The sequence below is a fragment of the Crotalus tigris genome, unplaced genomic scaffold (assembly GCF_016545835.1).
Source record: "Crotalus tigris isolate CLP2741 ecotype Arizona unplaced genomic scaffold, ASM1654583v1 scf7180000024307.1902530, whole genome shotgun sequence".
Classification (NCBI taxonomy): Eukaryota; Metazoa; Chordata; class Lepidosauria; order Squamata; family Viperidae; genus Crotalus; species Crotalus tigris.
This window is the reverse complement of record NW_024100479.1, coordinates 1,160,168-1,178,587: the sequence shown is the minus strand read 5'-3', so window position 1 is coordinate 1,178,587 and position 18,420 is coordinate 1,160,168. Positions and strand designations below refer to the sequence as shown.

General features: G+C 41.5%; 1 protein-coding gene across 1 annotated transcript in view; it reads right to left on the bottom strand.

Annotated features, from left to right (window-relative positions):
• Positions 1 to 14,971, bottom strand: part of LRRC8C (leucine rich repeat containing 8 VRAC subunit C) — a 33,917-nt gene extending 18,946 nt beyond the window's left edge. The window contains exon 1 of the mRNA XM_039324716.1: positions 14,641 to 14,971. The gene's annotated coding sequence lies outside the window, so the exon portion shown is untranslated. The remainder of the gene's footprint in view (positions 1 to 14,640) is intronic.
• Positions 14,972 to 18,420: the final 3,449 nt, after the last annotated feature.

Here is an 18,420-nt window from a genome sequence, read left to right as displayed (position 1 = left end):
ATAGTGTCATCTAGAAAAGTCACTAGGAGCAGCACTACAAATGGCTTCCTGTATTAGTCTTAAAAATCATTTATCTTAATTATGGAGTCTTATTTTAAAATTTATAGATTTGACCCACTATACACAGTAAAACAAGGATTACAATATTTCAAGTGAATTTAAAGAGGTGGTACCAATACCTAATGAAATGACATACAGATCAGAGATAAGCATTGCAATGTGTAGATTTTATTATTTACTAACTACAAATAACTACTAGTTATTTAATTATTAACTATTTTAGCTGAAAAAGTAAAACCATTATTTCTTATTTGCAATTGCTGTTTACTTCCTGTTTGCAATTGCAATTTCCTCTTGTTGTTACCATTAATCTAACAATTTAGCAATTTAACTTCTACATCCGCCTCATTTAGCAAAATGGTCATTTTTCTTTTCACTCTTTAGAAATTTTGGCTCATTCTACAGCAGAGCCAAATAATATTATCTACTATTATGATTGAAGGAGCTCTGTGGGATGATGAATATAAGAAACAATGTTAGGTTTTGCAAGTACTTTCTGTTCAAAGCAGGATGATAAACGCTGGCAAGGCCATCTTGTTTTACAAACTTGTATGTTTTTTGCCAACTTGTCATATATTTGATGAGCAACCCATTTTTGTTAATCATAACTAGAACATTCCCCAGTTTAAAAACATCAACATTAAATGACATAGAATATAAATGCTTAAAATACAAAAATGTATTGAGGGAAACTGGAAAGCTTTAAAATGTGTTTTAACTGGAAAGCTTTAAAAATGTGTTGAGGTATTAAGATCAACTTATTACCACAAATTATCTATTTTTAAGCCAACAGGCTAAATTTTTCCCCTGAGAACGTCAAAAAGAAACATCTTTAATCTCAATAGCATCTGAATACTGCAAAGGCTCATAGCATATCTCATTTGGCCAGCAGAGCAAAGAATTCCTCAAAGATTCAAGAATATTCCAGTGACATAACATGTTATTTTCACATCAACCATTTGAACAATTTTTCAGCCAGACCATAACATCAGGACAATTTGCTAATTTGGATGTTTCCTTCTAAACATGAAGTATATTACCTTATACAATATATCAGAGAAACCTTGCACACAAAAAATTAGTATGAAAACCAGAACATTTAGTACTTGACAACATTTGTTTCATTCTCTGCATTAGCCAATGGCATATTCAGGATACCAGAAGTTACAAAGAATTATTTTAGATAATCAAGACTCATGGAGAAACGTATTAAAAAGAAAATAGAAGTAGGCCTAAATTAAGGAATGCCAAACTCAAGTTTGCATTTAAAATCACACAAGGCATCATCACTTTTCAAAATAATCTACCTCTCAAGCTATTATGAAGATTACTAGGAGGCAAGGAATGAGATGTAACATATTATGTATATAATAACAATAATAATAATAATAATAATAATAATAATAATAATAATAATAATAATAATAATAATAGAAATAGAAAGACTGTGGCAAAAGCAAGCAAGGGTAGTACCAATAGTCATAGGCTCCTTGGGCGCAATCCAAAAACAACTGGAGCACCACTTGAACACCATTGGCATTGACAAATTTGCTATTAGTCAATTGCAAAAGGCGGCCTTATTAGGAACTGCTTCCATCCTGCGACGATACCTGTAATACCATCAAACATCCACATCTGCCTATCCCAGGTCCTGGGTAAGGACTCGATAGGTAGACAAAATACCAAATCCAGTATGAACATCTGGCTGACTGTGCGATGATTGAGAATAATAATAATAATAATAATAATAATAATAATAATAATAATAATAATAATAATAAAGTTGGAAGGGACCTTGGAGGTCATCTAGTCCAACCCCCTGCTCAGGCAGGAAACCCTATACCATTTTGGACAAATGGCTGTCCAGTTTCTTCTTAAAAACTTCCAGTGTTGGAGCATTCACCACTTCTGGAGGCAGGTTGTTCCACTGGTTAATTGTTCTAACTGTCAGGAAGTTTCTCCTTAGTTCTAGGTTTCTTCTCTCCTTGATTAGTTTCCATCCGTTGCTTCTTGTCCTGCCTTCAGGCGCTTTGGAGAATAGCTTGACTCCCTCTTCTTTGTGGCAGCCAGAGATATTGGAACACTGCTATCATGTCCCCCCTCGTCCTTCTCTTTGTTAAACTAGACATACCCAAGTCCAGCAACCGTTCCTTATATGCTTTAGCCTGCCCCTCTGCAATTTCATATATGTAATAGCTGTCCCAAGTGATATTTTAGGTCTGAAGTGTGACATTTCCCCCAGGTCATTTGTTGGAACAGAGGTAATTCTGGGTCAGCTGCATGCTAGCCATGAACTCCTCGGTGGAGGAAACACTACTCGGTGTCTGGATCCAGGGTGCATAAATAAAGCCAGGTCACTAAATAACATTTCTATTGATCAATAGCAATATACAGATTTCTCCAACTGAAGTCCTTAAAATTATATCATAATGCCTGCTCATGATAACAAATACCTGAGTGAGTTGCAAGCAATGAACTGAATTGGAAATTAAACAGACTATGCATCTAGCTGATTTGTCCAGACACTATCCTCTGAAGATGCAAATTAATTGGAATATTTCAAAATCAAAAAGTCTTTTTATCAAGACCTTTCTTTGTAAGAAATGTTAGTTTAAGACAGTGGTTCTCAACCTGTGGGTCGGGACCCCATTTGGGGTCGAATGACCATTTCACGGGGGTCGCCAAACCACGCTGTCCACCATTTTTTTCCCTTTTCCCTAGCTGTCCTACTCCCTATTAGTGGCCACACCCACTTGGGGGTCACCACAACATCGGGAACTGTATTATGGGGTCACGGCATTAGAAAGCTTGAGAACCACTGGTTTAAGATCACAGAGAGCTACGAAAGTGCATGGCTGATTCCTGAAATGTGGATTTTTATATAAAGCAGTGATGGCGAACCTTTTAGAGACCGAGTGCCCAAACTGCAACCCAAAACCCACTTATGCATCGCTGGGTGCCGGGTGGGTGTGGCCTATTGGCTGGGTGTTGCCCATTGGGTGGGCATGGCCGTGGTGGTAACGGCAGACTGGGTGGGACTAAAAAGTTCAATCAATCAATTCCAACTTTGTGAGATCTTTTTTTCCCATGAGAAGTTGAAATTGATTGATTGATTGAACCTTTTTTTTGCACACGGCAGCAGGGGCCTAAAGTGAACAGCTTTTATAAAACCCAGCTGAAGGCCTAGGACTGGGGCGACGGTGCGCGTGCCCACAGAGAGGGCTCTGAGTGCCGCCTCTGGCACCCGTGCCATAGGTTCACCACCACTGATATAAAGGATACATTCTACCTTATTTCTGTCCTTTTACAACTTGCCCACATCATTTTTCAGCAAACAGCAGCCTTTACACACATAGATTCATGAAATAGTACTTCAGACACCCAGTGCATTATAGACATCTATTTTTAAAAAAATAAATCTGGACTCCAGAGATCAGAACAACTGTATTCCTCCTAGTTGTACTCCAAAGTAAGTCCAGCTGAGTTAGAATGAATACATGCGTAGAAAATGCATAAAGTTGTAGCATGAATCGGCATCATGTCTGTTATTATTTCAGTTTTACAATAACAAATCTAGGAAGTAGGCTGACCTGAGAGATGGTAAAAGGCTCAAAGTTGTCTGGTAAATTCCATAGTTAAGTAGGAATTGAACCTTGGTCTCCTCTTCTAATATCTTCTACACCCAATTTCCTATTCTCCAAATAAGTTTAAACTACAGTGTCTACAATTATTTACAAGTTCTGAAAATGCTAGGACTGCAGATTCAACAAAACTGCAGACACCAGGTTGAGGGACATTTCTAAATAGAAAAACTCAATCATGGGGCTTCTAATTTAGCATTTCTCCAAATGTATTAGAATAATTTTCCCAGTGAGCATGATATATTTTGGTGGTAGGCTGCACAAAGAAGCCATCCAATTTAGCAACTATGCATAGAATTGTTATTTTTTTCACAAACACACCATTCTTTAATAAAATCAATTGCTTCAATTTTCTCATTCATCTCCTCCCTCCAATTGACGTGCATATCTGTTGTTTCATCAGTGGATCTGCACTGGAAATCACGTCTGATTCCTCACCTTTTAATTCTGCAGTATTCCGCCTTCTTAGTTAAGATAGAGAAACTGAATGAAAGGGGAGATCAAACGTACATTGCTCATCTGTTGGTTGGATTTTGGCATATTTTGTTCTTTAAAATCTGTTATTGTGGTTGCAAATAACAGTTTCCATGTTATTTGAATCCAAAACAATTGTAGCTTATTACTCAAATCATGGAAAATATAATCCATGGTCTAGTGTGATGTATGAAGCACATGGAATAATACACTATTTGAGACCCAAAGCTCTAAAATATTATTGAAACCAATATTATTGTTACAAATTTAGTACTAATTTCAACCTACTACTTTTCTACAATTCAGTATGTGGCATCTCATAAAGTTGTAGATAATTAAAACACACACTAGGAATATTTCAAACCAGGCACAAAGTTATGTTACACTCTTTTTAAAATATGTACTTTTGCAATAGCTTTATAGGATTTTTTTTTTGTTTTAATATTTCAAACATTAAAATAGAGTGAAAACAAATGCAGGGATAGACAAGAATGTTTTAAAAATGCACAACAAATTAAGGAGGTTGAAGTTTAACATACCACTATAATTTAAAGTAATTTTCTAGCAAGCTGAGAGACAAAAGTTAATGGAGATAAATATCATCTTGTTCTGGATACTCTGCCAAGACCAACTGTGTCATAAGGGCCATAGCTGACAAAAAAAGATGAATCCTCAAGTGCTGAGCAGATTTTATCAATCCTACTGGTTAGCAAAACACCCTTATTACACTCCTAAAATGCATTTTCCTAAGTAATGATTTCTTAATATAGCAGGTTACATTCGATATGGTGGGATTTACTTCCAAGTCAATATAGATAGGATTGTATTCGGTTTTTTTTAAATTGGTTTAAAAGAAACAGAAAATGAAGAGACAAAACACAAAGATAGTTATAATGCAGTGGTGGCGAACCTATGGCATGTGTGCCAGAGGCGGCACTCGGAGCCCTCTCTGTGGGCACATGTGCCGTTGCCCCAGCCTCAACTCCTCCGACCCCCTCACCAGCAGCCCCCCTGGAGGAGAGTCACCCCGAGTGTGGCCCACACAGAGAAGCACAGCCAAGGACATGGCAGCTAGGCAGCATAGACAAGACTCTGCCCTCATGCCCCATCCCGCACAGTTGATGCTGCAGGGCATGGACAGAGGGTGTGGCCGCCATGGTGCTGCTGGGCTACCTGGGCGATCTGTGGTGGGTCCTGGAGGAGGTGAGTGGCCCTGCGGGCAGGCGAGGCAGGGGAGGCAGGGGAGGGGGTGGAGCGGGGCAGGACTAGTTTTTGGGCACTCGGTCTCTAAAAGGTTCGCCATCACTGTTACATTGCATATATAAAAACTACACATAAACATTGCTTAAAAATGAAAAAAAAGAACTGAAAAAGAAACAAAGAATAATATATATTTATAGCAACTGAGTTACCATCACTGCAAAAGAGGATCACATGACCCTGGGACACTGCAACCATTCATAAAAATGAGTCAGCTGCTAAACGTCTGAATTTTGATCACATGACCAGGAGGATTCTGCCAGTCGTGTGAAAAATGGCCATAAATTACTTTCAGTGCTGTTGTAACTTCAAATGGTTACTAAATAAACTGTTGTAAGTCGAGCACTACCTGTACACAGAATTATACTTCTACTCCTCTAGCTTTTTTGTGGAAAGTATTCCAAGTAAAATGTTTCTGATCAAGAATTCGAAGCCAGCCAAAATGTAAGGCTTAATCCTCCCACCTCACTACACACAGAGAAGAACATCATCCCCGCATCCTAATATTGGAACAGAACTACTTCCTGTAACAATTTATTTTTATCATTTACTATTTTGTCTAAAATTAATTCTTGACTTAAAAGGATTCATTTTTTTCCTATATGCAGAATTACCACGCTAACAAACTCACAAAAGAAGTGGCAATCAATGCCCTTCCAGAATATTGTATTACCAGAAGTTATAACCAAAAGCTAAAGATAAGCTGCAGAAAGAAGCCTTTGGATGTATCATCCTGCACACTTCCAGTGAGAGCAAATTTGATTCCCCGTTTATTCAGCAAAAGCCCAGAATAGTTATACATACTTGTGATTCAAATAGAATATTTTGAACTATAGGTAGTCCTTGACTTATGCTGGTTGCTTAGGTCCAATGGACCTCCAAAAGGTACTTACAACCTATAATTGAAGTTCTGATGGCCGTCCCCCCGATGCAGTTATATAATTGCATTTTGGGCGCTCGGCCTGCATTTGTAAACATTTGCAGCATTCCATGGTCACATGACTACGATTCATGTTTTTTCCCCACGGTCACCTGACTACAATTTATGATCTATTTTTTTGCTAGTTTTACTTCTGGTTTCCAGCAAAAAATATCCATTGCAGACAATGGGTTCACTTGAGAACGATGGTGTTTGCTTTGCAACTGCCACAAAGAATGACATAAAATCAGGTCAGTCAAATTCTCGGCTCCGTTGCAGTTTTAAGTCAAGCACTATCTGTATTTAGTCTGATTCAAATGGTCCATAGTATATCCATGCAGTTCCAATTTAGTTAGTAGAATATACTTCTGTAACGAATGGCAGAGATTACATACAACTTCCTTATCTTCAACTACATAATGTGTATTCTGGGAGGTTAAAAATGTGCCAGGACCCCACACATATCCCTTATTCTTCTCTTGCTTGAGCAGTTAGCTAAAACAATTATGGCTTGCTTCTAAACCAGAATTAGAAATATTTTTTGAAGTGGATCTTAATTTCTGTCCTGAGCCAAACTACTGGATAGTTTCACATATACCACCAGGTTCTGTCTCTTAGAAGAGGGGTCCCCAACTCCTGGGCCATGGACTGGTAGGATCCGGTCCACAAAAGCAGTAAAGCTTCATCTGCACATGCGTAGGATCTAGATCAGTGGTTCTCAACCTTCCTAATGCCGCAACCCTTTAATACAGTTCATGTTGTGGTGACCCCCAACCCTAAGGCTCTCCAAGTGCGCACTGACGCCGCCCACTCACCCGCCGTCCCCGGGGCTCAGCGCGCCTTGCCTGTCCTCGCCTCACTTCCGAAGGTTGCTGGCCTGCCCGGCTCCAGCTGGCCAGGAAGGAGCGCAGGAAGGCCACTCCGCCGGCTCTGCCCAGCCTGATTGGAGAAGCGCCCAAGCGAGGAGAGGGAGAGAAAGAGCGAGCGAGAGAGCCAAGAGGGTGACAGTGCCGGTAGAGCTTAGTTCAGCCTTCTCCGCGGAAAGGGCCGCGAAGCAGCGCGCCTCCCTTAGGAGATGTCGACGGAAACGAATCCGGCACTGCAACGGCCCCCAGCTTGAAGCCGTGCAGAGACGGATAGAGGAGCGGTGTCTCGGTTCCTAAGACCATCGGAAATATGTGTTTTCCGATGGTCTTAGGCGACCAGTGTGAAAGGGTCGTTCGACCCCCAAAGGAGTCGCGACCCACAGGCTGAGAACCACTGATCTAGATTGTGTATGGAATCATTCCCCCCGTCCTGGTCTGTGGAAGACAATTTCCCCCCCCCCCAAAACTAATCCCTGGAGCCAGAAAGGTGGAGGCCACTGTCTTAGAGAGCCTCAATGGGGAAAAATATACAAATTTGCCTGAGATGGGGATGAAACTAACATAATTCTCTTTATAGCCTTTCATACCACTGTTGGTAAAACCTCATTACCTTTCACAGTTCCTTTAAAAAATTATCCTGGATTAAAAGATATAGATAGCCCACAGTTACAGACTGTAATTGGAACTGGTAACTCTGTTGCGTCGATGTAAAAGGAAATGCTTGTGACCACACTCAACTACAATGTCAGTTCTGCTCTGGTTATTAACCAAATCACCCATGGACATTAAGTGCAATGTCATGTGACTGCAACCTTTGACTTCCTGCTGGCTTTCCTGTAGTTTTTGCCTTTTGGAAGCCAGTTGTGAAGGCCACAGATGACGATCACCCGAGTATGGGATGCTGTGACCAATGTAAAATGGGTCCTTTTTACAAACTTCTCTTGTAGGATGTAAGGGTTATGCAAAATTCAGCTAATGAGACATTCCCTCCAAATTTGGAGCTCACTACATTCAACAATGTAAGAGCCGAGGTGGCGCAGCAGTTAGAGTGCAGTACTGACTGTGTTCAGCAGGTCAGCGGTTCAAATCTCACCGGCTCAAGGTTGACTCAGCCTTCCATCCTTCCAAGGTAGGTAAAATGAGGACCCAGATTGTTGGGGGCAATGTATATATATATATATATATATATATATATATATATATATATATATATATATACACACATACATTGCTTACTGGTGTACACCGCTTAGAGAGTGCTTGCACTTAAAGCGGTATATAAGTCTCATAAATAAATAAACAAATATTTATTTATGGAACTATCAGCAAAAGCTACACTGGAATCACTTTCACATCAGTTTTTCCCTCACCCAAGCTTAAATAGGAATAACCTGCAGAAATTTATAGATGTCAGGCTTTTCTCCAAGCCACGGTAATACATTTTTCTTCAAGAATTCAAAATGCCACCTTAAAATTTTTACAGAAAGGCAAATTATGAAACAATGGAGAGAATAATACGGACTACAAAGTTTAAGGATCTACTTCTTTTTATAAGTGTGTTTAAACCCCTGAATTTCTTTCTTACAACTTTGTTGTAAAGACACATGGCTATTCTTGGGAGTGGGTGGGGGGCTTTTCTGTTTTGACCTACAAATTATTTATAAAACAGACATCTCTCTTCCAAGACCTGCTATTTCCTGCTTTGCCAGCTTCCTCCTTGACAATAAGGTATTCTTTTTGTGTTTCTGTGAAGGAAGATCAAAAGGGGGTAACAATGAAAACATTATGTTGTAAAACAGACACAAAACAGAACCTTGCCAAACCCCACAGAGGTAGGCAAGACTAAGAATTCAAGAACGCACAGAATTTTGCACAGCTAGTCCTCAATTTACAACTAGTCGCTTAGTGATCATATGAAGTCACTAAGCAACTGGTTGTAAATTGAGGACTAACTTTCTCAGCTTCCCCACAATCTCTCCCACACCTGTAAGAAAAAACCCCATTTCAGAGCAGTATACTATGCAACTGCTGGCATTTCTGCCTGAAGTTGAAAAAGATCTATCTGAAACCAAGGACTTCAAGGACAATTAACACTAACTGAAATGTGAGTTAAGGTATCAAGCTGGAAACCAAGAGACTGTGAATTCTCATCCTGCCTTAGGCATGAAAGCTGGCTGGGTGATTTTGGGCCAATTCGTCTCTCTCAGCCCAACCCACCTCACATGATAGTTGTGGGGAAAACAGGAGGAGGAAAGAGTGTTCACTGCCTGGAGTTATTTATTAAAAATAATAATAATAAAAGCAGGATAAAAATAAATAAATAAAAAGCCAGTCTTCATATAAGACAATTTCTTTGCTCCACCTTGGGTAGAAAAATAATTGTACACGAGTTACAATAATCTGAAGAAACATCAGTGTGTTCCAACTGATTAAAAACAACAGGAAAAAAAGGAAATGATTCACAAACCACAGGTGCTTAAAAGAACTATGTTTCTAATCCTATATAGGCCCACAAAACCAAATATAGCTTCATCTTCCAGCTCTGGATGTGTCAATTCAAATGAATGTGTCACTTTTGTTTATTGTAAAAGATTGATAGTAAATAAGATGAATGACCGATGCTAGTCTACACAGAGAATACTGCAAGTTTCCCAGCAGCTGAAGCATGGGTAGTCAATATCACAGAATGTCAGCTTCTTTCCATAAGCTTCCTTACATTACAGGAGATACTCTGGTGCATGTGTTATTATAGGACAGTGATGGTGAAACTTTTAGAGACCAAGTGCCCCAAAACTGGCCCCGCCCCCACTTCACCCCCTGCCCGGCCCCCACTCTGCCCCATCCCCCGCCCCGCCTCCCCACAGAACCACTCACCGCTTCCAGGGCCTGCCGCAGATCACCAAGGCAGCCCAACAGCGCTATGGCGGCCACACCTCTACCCGCGCCCTGCAGCATCAACTACATGATGGGGTGTGAGGGCAGAGTCTTGTCTACGCTGCCTGGCTGCCATGTCCTTGGCTGCGCTGCTCCGTGTGGGCCACGCTCGATGGCGACTTTCCTTCAGGGGGGCTGCTGGAGAGGAGGGGGTCATGGGGGAGGCAAGGTTGGGGCAACGGCACGTGTGCCCACAGAGAGGGCTTCGAGTGCCACCTCTGGCACCCGTGCCTAGGTTCACCACCACTGTTATAGGGGAAGGAATTGCAGAACCTGGAGGCAGAGTGAAAAGAGGAATCAGCTTAAAATCCCTATGTAGCCATAAGTGAACTAAGTCCAACCCCCTTGAGTGCCCCTGGCTCTTATCTAACTCTATCCAGGCGCCAACTGTTAGCTGAGATTTCTGTCCATAGGCTTTTAGCAATAAATCAGCTTTACTGGATCTCTATGAAAGTCATCCAGGTCACGGTTGTCCCAAAGGTGTTTTTTCAAAAAGCAACTGGACTTTGTTTTTCTTTGAAGAAGTTTTTGCTTCTTATCGAAGCACCTTTTTCAGTTCTGTAGAAGCTTCTTGGATAACAAGCAAAACGTCTTCAAGGTAAAACAAAGTCCAGTTGCATTTTTAAAAAGCACCTTTGGGATAGCTTTAGTGGATCTTCACCAGCGAACCTGATCTTTTGCACCTAACACTTACTTAGCTGTAAACTGATGCTGCCAACAAAGAAGCATGTAATCAAACCAAACCGTTGATAGACAATGAAATAGCAATAAGCAGATTAAATGCAATCCTATGATTTATACGGTGATGAACATCTCCCTTGGTGCATACTAAGGTCTGCTCTTCCCAAGCTGAAAAAAAAAGAGAAGTTTTTTAAAGATCAGAATACTTTTTCTAAAGTACATCTTTATATTTTCCCAGCTGGGAAAAGAAAAGAAAAGATTTAAAGGGACCTGGTAGTTTGTTGTTAAGACAGAGAGGATGGTGAGAGTATGTCCTGTGCTAGCAAATACAAAATAAGTTTTTATGATGGCTATAAATCTCTTCACAATAGAAGATGAGTTGAAAAGCCACCCAACATACTTCATAAGCCAGAGTTCCCACGCAGGCAAATCTAATATCAAGGCATCAGACCTAAGTGGAGTTTTGTACTAGTTTACAGAACAGTTACAGCAGAGGTCCCCAACCTTTTAGGCACCAGGGACCGGTTCCGTGGAGAGAGATTTTTCCGCAGACCAGAGGGGGCGTGGTTTTGTGTGCTGCCTGCATCTCACGGATGGGACTTTGCTTGTTTGTGCGGCCTGGTTGCTGGCATGCCGCGGCCCAGTACTGGTCCACGGACTGGGGGTTGGGGACTCCTGAGTTACAGAATCAGAAGCAGCAGACAATCAGGAAGCCAAGTCCATGGTTGAAAAATTATTTACCAAGAGAAATCTGACTCTCAAAGCCCTCTTTTATAGCATTTTGTCCATTTCCTTGTGTCATAGCTCTTTCTTCATTAAGCCAATGAGATTTCTTGCTCACTGAACAACTGTACCCTCTCCCCATTTAGTGTCCACAATCTGTTCCAACAATTTGGTCATTAAGCAAAATGGTCACTATGTGAACACATGCCAGACATGTCTGAGAGAGATGCTGCAAAGATCACTAATTGCTGCCATCTCATTCATACAAAGTTATCTTATACAGTGTCCTGTGCCTGACCCTGTTTTTGTCCCCTCACAGGGCAGAGACATTGCTTAGCCTTAGACAAACTATCTCTTCTCGAACTGTTTTCCTCCCACAGCTTCCCTAAAATGTGTTAATTGCAAGCTAACAAACTCAGGTCCCTGACCTTAATTAGTTGAGTAGAATTCTCTGCTGGCTGGTGCTGTGGCCTGAATCAGTTTTATACTGAAGGCTTTTGTTGTCAGGCCCACAAAATTTGGCCATAAATGAATGCATTGGTTGAAATGATTTTTTTTTCTTATTACCATCATATTTGCAAATAGCTGCTGCTAAATGAAGAGTGGCTTCACTCACCCAATCTTTCTAGGGGTGTGAGGATCTACACATATTCAAGGTCTACTTCAGGTGACTTGGTTGACTGTTGTGCTTCTGCTTAATTGACTGTTCTGGAATTGCAGGCTCATTCTTCAAAAGGCTGTTCCTGAACCTCATCTGAGAGCTTATTGGCTCCTGAGTTGCAAGGTGAAATTCAGAAGTCCCTGCTCCTCCAGTTTTGAGTCTTATGATCAGGCAGGTACATACAGAAGAAGGGGAAAGACTGATAATTGTGATGGGCTGTGTTCATCCAGGAAGCCATTCTGTGGTCATATCATCTCCCTGGATGAACATCACAACTACTGTTTTTTCTCTGCAACAGTTTGAAAGAAAATCCAAATTTCCTCACTATCCCCCCAAAATTGATAAAGCCCTCATATGACGCTGCCCTGCTAGCCTTATCTATTGTGTTCTGGTGAGTTAAGTCCCCATTATAAAAAGTGCAACCCACCAATAAGCCTATCAAAAACATATAGGCAGTCCTAAATTGAAAAATCAAAATCTTCTGAGTTTTACAACATGAAGTAAGCTTGCTGTCCAAAAGGAATAAAACATTAATGTGTATATAGGGGCTTTTACACTCACAGTTTTCTTAATGGAATTACAAACTATAATGACAGCCAACACCCATCTCATATCAACAAGAATAAAAACAAAACTCTATTACATAGCTCAAGAAACTATTTTTAAGTGAAAGGAAAACAATCAGACTTAGTTACCTCAAGGCTTTTCATTCTCAGTCATAGCCATCTATTCATTAGGGTTATATTTCTCACAAATTAGGAAACCACATAAATAAAGTGATGACTTATCTCTTACGGTAGATGCAGTATTTTAGTCTGTAAACAACAGTTAAAAGACTGCAAATGAAATCTGTTCCAAAAGCACAATCTTTCGTATGCACAGCCAAAATAGCTAATTAATGAGTCTTATTACCAGATAACCATAAGACCATAATTTTAAATGAAGAAGGCAGGACAGTTGCACAGTAAATTTTCCACCACTTCTGAAGCCCTGCTTTATCATAATTTCCACCAGATCCTTTGGAGAAGCAAGATGCATAATATAAGGCCTTTGAGATGTTACTAGACTTCAGTTCCCATAATCCCAAAACAATGACCACATTAGCTGAGGATGAGGAAAAACAGAATCCAATTCATCGGCAAGTAAATATTTCCCTATTTGTGTCTCAGATGCTGGAAATGTTCAAACTATTTAACATTGCCCTAATAATTCCATTTTCCCCCCTTTGTGGTATAGCAGCAGGAATGACAATAACTATTCAATATGAGTTGGCAGCATGACTATTTTCATCTTTAACGGATATGTGTGTGTGTGTGTGTGTGTGTGTATGTATGTGTATGTATATGTATATCTATAGATATATAGATATAATGTTCCTCTTTGCCCAGAAAAAGAGATGTGGGTGGAATGCCTTACAGTATAACTCATCCGTTCTCTTAGAAACTATAACCCATTTAACATTCTCAGACGTTGGGAGTACTTCTCCCAGCCATCACGGCCAGAGTAAGGAAGCGACATTAGGAGGACGTCATGTTGAGTCGAGTATAAATCTGCCCGCCCGAAACTGAAGCTAATTGTTGCCACTTTTCCACTCCTTCATATCCTCTTTTAGTTTCTGCGGTAGCCGGCCCTGAAACGCCACTTTCGGCTTCGGCTTCCATCACTTCTACTTGCAAAGACGCGTCGGCAGCGGCGGGAAACTTCCCGTGCCGCCCCGCGTGCTCCAGCCTCAGCCAAAAGGTGGCCGCCACCCTCGCCCTCCCCCGCCGTTTCCTTCCCTCGCTGAAAGCAGAGTCTAGAAAAAGTTCAACTACACGGGGACGGGTTGTTGTTCAAACTTTTCCTCAAGGGAGCCACGGCCAGGGCTCCGTGGGAAGTCTGCCCAAACCCAGGCAACAACAAGACGCAGCGGGGAGGAGGCATTTCTTCTGGAAAACTAACGGGCCGCTTCAGGAGGAGACAAGAGGCACCGCCGCTTAAGGCGATGAAGGAAAAAGCTTCCTGACTCCCAAGAACAGGCAGGCTGAAGGAAAGAGATTTGGCAAAGGCTCCCAAAGGAGCGCGGTTTCCTCCGGCCGGTCGGCCGCCTCCCCCCCCCCAAAAAAACGCAGCAGCCCAAAAGCCGAAGGGGGGGGGGTAAGTCCCTTTCTCGATGAGAAAAAGAGAAAAAAATAGGATGGCATGGATAAAAGACTCCGAACCCCCCGGCGTTGAGATGTTTTTCCAGAGCGACAGTGGTTAATAACTCCCCCCTCCCATTTATTTTTTAGGACAGCCTCCTCCCCCCTCTCCCAAGTTCTCGCTTGCAGAAGCCATCCCGAGTTGCCGCGTTGGGCGGCCAAAGGGGCGCCAAGTGGCTACAGACAAGGGTCGCTCCATCTCTCCCCCCCCCTCCCGCCCACGATTGATTGGCGAGCTCACCTCGCTGAAAAGAGCGCCGCGCGCGCTGGAGACAATTCACGGGCAGCGGCAGCGCGCGAAGCCGAGGTGGGCTCCGACGCCCTCCATAGCAGCCAAGTGCGGCGTCCGGCTGATGCTCCGCGCCGAGCTCTGTGTGGAGAGCGGCCACTCGAGGCCGCGGTCCCCGGTCCCTCCTCTCTCTCCTCCTCCTCCTGCCTCGGCTGCCGGCCGCCACCTCCGGGCCACTCCCTGCTTCGACGCTGACGCGCACGTGGCTTCTGGAGGTTGCTACTGCGCAGGGAGGCGGCGGGAGGTTTCCGCTGGGGGTGCCCTTTGCCCTGGCCCGACGTGGACCGGTGGCGCCCCGGTTTCGTTGCAACGACAGAGTATGTAATTTTGAGAATGCCCGCTTACTGGGCAACTCTGCTCGCACTTATCTCCACTAGGAAGTACTTATGCCCGAATATGCATATGCAAAAGGTTGCAGCCGAGCTGTGCAAACCTATTGGGGGGTCTGTTCATTTTAGCCATTGTCTGTCCAATGCAGGATGAAGGTCTCTTCCGCGTGTTTTTCTAACCCATAGGGTCCTGAGCTTTCTTTAGCCAATTGGGCCCACAGTATTTACTGATGTTGTGGAACCATCGTTCGTGGATGCTTTTTATCAAGTGGGATTCATTCTATGACTGCCTTGGTCCACCTGCCATCAGTTCTTGCTATGTGACCAGCCCATTCCATTTTAATTCATTGATGCTTATTGCTAAATAAGTACAGGATCACAATACAGCCTGCCTTTTAAGTATTGCTTATTGCCCAGATGTCATCCTCCCTTATATCTTTTGCAGTCATAGAAGGCAAAGTGACTCCAATGGCTGTGTGTGTACCATATATAGATGTTGCTGAACTATAACTCCTTATCTTCCCTCATTGATCATTCTGGTTGAATCTGCTCTGAATTTTAGCAACTTCCAGAAGGCCACAGGTTCTCCAGTCCTTACTTGAAGCTCAGTGCCAATAAATGATGGAGAGCTGTTATTATTTCTGGTGGACTACAATAGTAGTAAGATAACTAACTGGACATCATGCAGTATCTAGGAAAGGACCTGCTATGGGGAATATGTTTCTCCTTCCTCCTGCTGTCTCTGGAGGAAGGGAGTAGTTAAGATCCAGTTGCTATAGATCTGCAGAAATGATTGGAAACACTCTGCTGTCAGCCATGGAGGCAGAAATCATTCCATGAACTAAGCCCAAACTGAACAAACCCCAGACTCTGGAAAGCATTCTCTGTATTTAGATGAATGTGAATGAAAAATGACTGATGTTATGAATTGTGCTAATATGGCTTGGTTTGGTTTAGTGTATTGCATATGCCCAACTGCTGTGATTTATAAATAATGGTATAGCATTGTTTATAAACTTGGCCATTGTTTAAACCAACAAAGCGTGGCTAAAATAAATCATGTTTAATACATATGGTATTAACTATGTGTTTAATAAAACAGTACTTACACTGGTGATTTTTTTCCTTTGCAGAAATAAGTATGTTGACAATCTTATTCTGGGGTCCCAATTTAAAACTTGCTCTTAATTTGGGATGGGAGGGCATAATTTTTAATGTTAGGAAAAATACTTCCCCAGTGTTTTCTTGAAGCTACAGTTTATGGTAATGGAGAGGGTCCCTGACCTTAATTGGAATAAATAAATAGAATCCAGACTTAACATATTTCAAATTTGTTGTTGTTGTTAATTGCGAAGTCGTGTCCGACCCATCGCGACCCCATGGACAATGTTCCTCCAGGTCTTCCTGTCCTCTACCATTTTCAAATTACCATCTTTCAAATTAAAACTCTGCTTTTTCATTAAAACATGTTTAAATGTGCTATGAGTAAGATTGCATGTAGCTTGCTTCTGACATTTGTAGTGTAAGAGAAAATGACTTTATCACTTCCATTTGAGTAATTTTATCTAAAGAGAAATCCCTCTGTAAAAATAGCAGTTTTTATATTAATAATAATAATAAGTTGGGAGGGACCTTGGAGGTCATCTAGTCCAACCCCCTGCTCAGGCAGGAAACCCTATACCAGTGGTGGTGAACCTATGGCATGGGTGCCAGAGGCGGCACTCAGAGCCCTCTCTGTGGGCACGCGCGCCCTTGCCCCAGTCCTAGGCCTTCAGCTGGGTTTTATAAAACCTTTTCGCTTCAGGCCTCTGCCGCCGTGTACAAAAAAAAAAGGTTCAATCAGCCAATTTCAACTTCTCACGGGGAAAAAAAAGATCTTGCCAAGTTGGAATTGATTGATTGAACTTTTTAGTCCCACCCAGTCTGCTATTACCACCACAGCCATGCCCACCCAATGGGCCACACACACCCGGCACCCGACGATGCATAAGTGAGTTTTGGGTTGCAGTTTGGGTACTTGGTCTCTAACAGGTTCGCTATCACTGCCCTATACCATTTCAGACAAATGGCTGTCCAGTTTCTTTTTAAAAACTTCCAGTGTTGGAGCATTCACAGCTTCTGGAGGCAGGTTGTTCCACTGGTTAATTGTTCTCACTGTCAGGAAATTTCTCCTTAGTTCTAGGTTGCTTCTCTCTTTGCAGTATCTTACTTGCAGTATCTTTGTAAACATGTCCACTTGTAAACATGTCTTGGTAACAGTTTCTTTGTTGTTGTACCCCCTTAATGTTGTCTTCATCTTAACTCCAGCCCATGATTAAGACAAGCTTAAGCCATTATTTACTGTGTGTTCTTATGACAGCACCATCCAAGGGCAGGCTGAAAGTGTATAAATCTGTTAAGCTTGTTACTTACTATCTTTTGGAGAAATCAGATAACTGCAGTGACTTCAAACAGAGGTGGGAGAGGCAAGATAGTGATTTACTATGGGATAGGATAGGGTTACCAGGTATGTGAATAGGCAACTGAGGACATTGATAATGAGAAGAACAAATGATGAACACAAGGACACACTATCTGTTTACCTTTCCTGGCATCTGCAACAAAAATTACAATGAAAAACTGCAAAAAAAAAAAAAAATCTACTTAGGCCTCCATGTATATGAAAATTACTTTTTTTCAGCATCAGAAAGACTGATTGTTCAATTACAATATTTTTTTAACAAACCTTTATTTTCAAGAATATACGCTGGTGACAGTGTAAACAACAATGCATTCTTCAAATTTTACCATAGAAACATTTTATTATGAATCATGTGATTTACAGACTACAAAGATTTGAAGGGGTTGGAATGAAACTGACTGATGGAATCAGGAATAAATAGCGTAAATCTAGGCTGCTGAATCTGTTGACAGATAATGGAAAAAAATGAGGCGGACAATTTACAAGCTTGGAATAAATGAAAGTTTGAATAACTACTACTGTGAACACAGTCCAACCCCCCCCCCCGAGCTGGTAAATATTTGATTTTATGACTGTGAATGGAAGACATGAGGGCAAAAAGGACAGGTAAGCCTACAGTGAGGATAACTTAAGTTTTATTGTGATATAATTTTCTGGCAAGTTGAGAATGAGGGAGAGGATTCCAATATTTTCACTTCAGTGTTTTTTTGGTTTTTTTTGGGGTGGGAAAGGATTCTGCATTCATAGCCCTGTCATTTCAGTTTATGTAATTAATCAAAATATTTTTTGTACTATGATAAATGGGGAGGTTCCATGTTAAACAAGAGAACGAATGTAAATTCTCACAATCTTAAACAGAGGTTAGGCTTGAAAGTAATGTGTTTAGAGAATAAAGGCCGTATTTCAAAATCACATGTAAATATTGCTTTAGGAGCAAATCTT